The sequence below is a fragment of the Neoarius graeffei genome, chromosome 18 (assembly GCF_027579695.1).
Source record: "Neoarius graeffei isolate fNeoGra1 chromosome 18, fNeoGra1.pri, whole genome shotgun sequence".
Classification (NCBI taxonomy): Eukaryota; Metazoa; Chordata; class Actinopteri; order Siluriformes; family Ariidae; genus Neoarius; species Neoarius graeffei.
In genome coordinates, this window is record NC_083586.1 from 6,199,198 (window position 1) to 6,205,197 (window position 6,000).

Here is a 6,000-nt window from a genome sequence, read left to right on the forward strand (position 1 = left end):
GAACTAAAACGCTGACTGTTCTCACAACACCAGGCCAAAAGTGGGCCGGGATGGCCCAATCTATGTCTAGCCACTGAGTTTGTGGCAACACAATCAGGCACTCTGCCCTTGGGAGGAGGAGTGCTGTGATAGTATAGTGGTTAGTACTCTGTGTTATGACTTCAGCAACCCTGGTTTGAAGCTGGGTCATGGCATTGTGCTTTCCGTCTCACTATTGAACAGTGACTAAATGGAAATTCGTACATAGTTTGGATCTCACTTATCATGGCTCTGCTTGGGTCAGTGGTGCAATGGATAACAGGGCTGACTACAAATTAGAAGATTCTCTGTCAGATGCTTGGCTGACCACAAAATGCAGCTGGTTTTCTGGTAAGGGAACACAGATAACTCAGAGTCTGGAGAGCTGTAATCAGAGAAGCAATTGGATTCTGTTCTGGCATCTCCGTAACCCTGGTCGGAATCTGGGTTATCTCATCTCATTATCTCTAGCCGCTTTATCCTTCTACAGGGTCGCAGGCAAGCTGGAGCCTATCCCAGCTGACTACGGGCGAAAGGCGGGGTACACCCTGGACAAGTCGCAAGGTCATCACAGGGCTGACACATAGACACAGACAACCATTCACACTCACATTCACACCTACGGTCAATTTAGAGTCACCAGTTAACCTAACCTGCATGTCTTTGGACTGTGGGGGAAACCGGAGCACCCGGAGGAAACCCACGGGGAGAACATGCAAACTCTGCACAGAAAGGCCCTCGCCGGCCCCGGGGCTCGAACCCAGGACCTTCTTGCTGTGAGGCGACATCGCTAACCACTACACCACCGTGCCGCCCGGAATCTGGGTTATATCATAGATTTTTCAGTTTCACTGAGTCACTCTTCATCTCTGAGTTTGTCCATGGATTGCAACTGTTAGCATGGCTTGTGAGGGATAGCAAAATGAGAAAGGATCACCACTGCTTGAAACCTTACGTCGGCTTGGGGCACGAAGGTTGGTGCGTGTGACCTCGGATCAGACGCTTCTCGCATTGCTGCTTGGTTCTCTCTTACCCCATACAGCACTTTGTACAAGACTTGTTGTGCACACTGACAAAGGTGGAAGCTTCTGCTCAGAGTCTGACCATGGGCTGTGACCAGCAACCCTTTGAGAGAGGGAAAATTTTCTTACAGATAACATCTCCACTCAGTTCTGCATCACTCTTACAGTGGTGCTTGGAACTTTGTGAACCCCTTAGAATTTTCTATATTTCTGCATAAATATGACCTAAAACATCATCAGATTTTCACACAAGTCCTAAAAGTAGATAAAGAGAACCCAGTTAAACAAATTAGACAAAAGTATTATACTTGGTTATTTATTTATTGAGGAAAATGATCCAATATTAGATATCTGTCAGTGGCAAAAGTATGTCAACCTTTGCTTTCAGTATCTGGTGTGACCCCCTTGTGCAGCAATAACTGCAACTAAACATTTCCGGTAACTGTTGATCGGTCCTGCACACCGGCTTGGAGGAATTTTAGCCCATTCCTCCATACAGAACAGCTTCAACTCTGGGAAGCTGGTGGGTTTCCTCACATGAACTGCTCGCTTCAGGTCCTTCCACAATATTTCCATTGGATTAAGGTCAGGACTTTGACTTGGCCATTCCAAAACATTAACTTTATTCTTTAACCATTCTGTGGTAGAACGATTTGTGTGCTTAGGGTCTTGCTGCCTGACCCACCTTCTCTTGAGATTCAGTTCATGGACAGATGTCCTGACATTTTCCTTTAGAAATCGCTGGCATAATTCAGAATTCATTGTTCCTTCAAAGATGGAAAGCCGTGCTGGCCCAGTTGCAGCAAAACAGGCCCAAACCATGATACCACCACCACCATGTTTCACAGATGGGATTATTTTATTAGGCTGGAATGCAGTGTTTTCCTTTCTCCAAACATAACGCTTCTCATTTAACCAAAAAGTTCTATTTTGGTCTCATCCGTCTACAGAATATTTTTCCAGTAGCCTTCTGGCTTGTCCATGTGATCTTTAGCAAACTGTAGATGAGCAGCAATGTTCTTTGTGGAGATCAGTGGCTTTCTCCTTGCAACCCTGCTATGCACACCATTGTTGTTCAGTGTTCTCCTGATGGTGGACTCATGAACATTAGCCAATGTGAGAGAGGCCTTCAGTTGCTTAGGAGTTACCCTGGGGTCCTTTGTGACCTCGCCGAGTATTACACACCTTGCTCTTGGAATGATCTTTGTTGTTTCACCACTCCTGGGGAGAGTAACAATGGTCTTGAATTTCCTCCATTTGTACACAGTCTGTTTGACTGTGGATTGATGGAGTCCAAACTATTTAGAGATGGTTTTGTAATCTTTTCCAGCCTGACTAAATAAAATAAAAAATAACAGCTACTTTTCTGGAAAATGCCTGAGTTCTCACCAATGGCCTAAGCACTTCAAAGGTGACCTTTATGTATCAAGGCTGTCCCATATGGTCTAGTGGTCAGGATCCCTGGTTTTCACCCAGGTGGCCCGGGTTCGACTCCCGGTATGGGAATGTTTCTTTGTTGTGTCACTTGAGTTGCAAGTCACATGACCTTGAGTGAAATCTTCATTCTATAGGCTCTTGCTTTCATGAGTCCTTTTGGTGTCATGATGGGACAAGAAGTCTCAGGACAGTGCAGAAGATTCCAGGATTCACACTTGGCTTACTCAGCTTAGCTCGCTCTTACCCCATCTAAGATCCTGGGCCCAGCTTTTTGTTAACTCTAAGAAAGGCTGTACTCTGAATCTGACCACAGCAGGCGGTGTTCAGCGTTACAGCTATTTTTTTAACACCGTGGGCTCAAACCTGTACAGAGGGAAAGGGTAAGGGTCTGAGTTTTCACTACACCAGGCCAAATGGGTGCCAGTGCATCCAGCTGTTCTTCCAACATCTGATGTAGGGGTGGCTACCATGCCCATAACCATAGTAACCCTTTCACAGTACAGTTTGCAATTCCATCCAGATTGAGGACCTGACCAAAGATAATCATGTCAAGGCTGCATCACCCACATCTCAACCCCATGCAAGTATCACAGAGACTATCAGGGAGACAGTCACCACAGAGACAGTCATGGAAACACTTACAAAGACCTCACCAAAGTCTCGCTCTTCTGATTTTATTGTACCATCTCCGTCTCCCCCCTGCATGGATTTCCCTAATAGTATGCAGAGACTGCTGCCAATGGCTACACTCTCTTTTTCCAGCCCAAATCTGTCGCGACAAGCAGTGTACCCAGCTCATCAAAAATCAACCAACAGACTGAACTGTGTTCACCCAGGACTTTCAGCTGGCTACCAATCTTTTTCACCATCTAAAAGATGCATGACATCTCCAATCTTTACACCCTCAAACCAAATGGAACATACAGAGAGTCTTGTATGATGTGCTGTGGGTCCCTGCATTGGGTGTAGTTTTGAAAACAAGCTGGGACCCAGTATGCCTATGCCATTCTCTATCCCTGTGTTGATAAGAAATAGAAAACATAGAGCATATTTAACCCAGGGGGTAAACCAGTCTAGTCTCCTTCCTGTTTCAAAACAACATCAGAGTGCCCAAGCGGATATTACTTCTAGACTTTCTGTAAAGCTAGCTCTTCTGAACGTTAGATCACTTTCAAACAAGTCATTTTTAATTAATGATCTTATCTGCAAATACAATCTTGATTTTCTGCTTCTAACTGAAACTTGGCTCCATCAAGCAAATAGTGCTACCACCCTTATTGAAGCAGCTCCCCCAAATTTTAATTTTATGAATGTTACCCGACAGGGAAAAGGTGGAGGCATCGCAAATATATTCAAAGTTTCTTTTCAATGTAAACAATCCTCACTTGGTGAGTTTACATCCTTTGAACACTTATGTGCTCTTGTTACATGCTCTCCTAGCATATTGTTATTAACTATTTACAGGCCTCCGAGACATTCAGCCAAAGTCTTTCTGGAAGAGTTTGGTGAACTGTTGTCAGTCATTTGCTTAGAGTTTGACTGTCTTATTATATCTGGGGATTTTAACTTGCATGTAGATAATCCTGCAAACACTTATGCCAGAGAACTACTTGCACTTATTGACAACTTCAACCTAGTAAAACATGTACAGGGGCCGACCCACTCTTGTGGTCATACCCTTGACCTCATCATCACAAAGGGTCTTACTGTTTCTACTACTGTTGTTGACCTGGCCTTATCTGATCATTTCTGTGTTTTCTCTGATGTTTCTATGTCTCCTCACATTCAGAACAGCTCAAGAACTATGGGTAGGAGAGTCATAAATGACAACACGTGTTCTCTTTGAGCAAGCTCTCTCTCGAATCTCAACCAAAATGTCAGACTCTGTAGATGATTTACTGGAAATCTTTAATTTAAATATGACCCAAATTATGGATGATATTGCTCCATTCAAAATCAAAAGAGTCAATGACAAGCAGAAAGCACCATGGAAGCAATACCCAGCTGTTAAATTGCTAAAGAGAGAATGTAGAAAGACTGAAAGGAAATGGCGCAAATCTAAACTTCACATCCATTATCAAATCCATAAAGAGATGCTTTGTAAATATAATTATGAAATTCGTAAAGCAAGACAGTCTTTCTTCTCCAACATCATCAACAGGCATATGAACAATGCCAGTGTGCTATTTTCAACAGTAGAGAAGCTAACTAATCCCCCACCACAATTAGCACCTGAACTTCTCTCAGTTAATGCAATGAGTTTGCATCCTTCTTCAAAGGTAAAATTGATAAAATACGGCAGCATATTGCTCATAATATATCTCAGTTGCAAATAATTGAAAAACTGCAATCACCAGTGACACAGACAGATAACTTCAACACAATGTCAGAATTTTGTTTAATTGATTTATGAGACTCCTGAAAAAACTGTACAAAATCTCAGTTCCTCAACATCTGAATTGGACATTCTGCCCACCAACTTTTTTAAGTCTGTTCTTCATCTTATAATTACAGATGTGCTTCAAATCATAAATACATCCCTAGAGACTGGCATTGTTCCTGTGTCCCTGAAAAAAGTCGTTGTAAAGCCCCTACTTAAAAAGAATAATCTGAATGCTTCAGTATTAAACAACTACAGGCCAATATCAAATTTACCATTCATCGGGAAAATCCTTGAAAAAATTGTCTTCAATCAATTAACTGCCTTCTTGATATCAAACAGCTGTTTTGATAACTTTCAGTCAGGATTTCATGCCAATCATAGCACTGAAACAATGCTGATTAAAGTTATAAATGACATACGTCTTAATAGTGATGCAGGCAAAACATCGGTCCTGTTGTTACTGGACCTCAGTGCAGCTGTTGATCACAACATACTGCTATATCGACTTGAACACTGGGTTGGGTTGACTGGTAAAGTTATCAATTGGTTAAAATCATACTTAAAAGATAGAAGCTTCTTTGTTACCATGGGAAATTGTACCTCAACATCAATGTCCTTGACCTGTGGTGTCCCCCAGGGGTCGATTCTTGGACCATTACTATTCAACCTTTATATGCTCCCACTTGGGCAAATTATCAAGAACAACTCAATTTTGTATCACTGCTATGTAGATGACACCCACATTTATTTTGCTCTATCACCTAATGATTATACCCCCCTTGAATGTCTCTACCAGTGTATCGACCAAATCAATGTCACAAAATTTCTTCAGCTGAGCACAGATAAAACAGAAGTAATTCTATTTGGGAAAAAAGATGAAAGACTCAGGATTACCACTGCTCTTGACACAAAGGGGATTAAAACAAAAGAAATGGTTAAAAATCTTGGTATTTTCATTGATAGCGAGCTAAACTTTGACAGTCACATGAAAGCAATCACTAAAACGGCATTTTATCACCTTAAAAACATTTCCCAACTAAGAGGACTTGTGTCAAAAAATGATCTGGAAAAACTGATACATGCCTTCATCTCTAGTAGGGTTGATTACTGCAATGGCCTTTTCACAGGCCTGCCAAAAAA

At 42.1% G+C, this 6,000-nt stretch overlaps 1 non-coding gene across 1 annotated transcript; it reads left to right on the top strand.

Moving 5' to 3' along the window:
- Positions 1 to 2,474: 2,474 nt before the first annotated feature.
- trnae-uuc (transfer RNA glutamic acid (anticodon UUC)) lies at positions 2,475 to 2,546 on the top strand. Its single transcript has one exon. It is a non-coding gene; the product is annotated as a tRNA-Glu (tRNA).
- Positions 2,547 to 6,000: the final 3,454 nt, after the last annotated feature.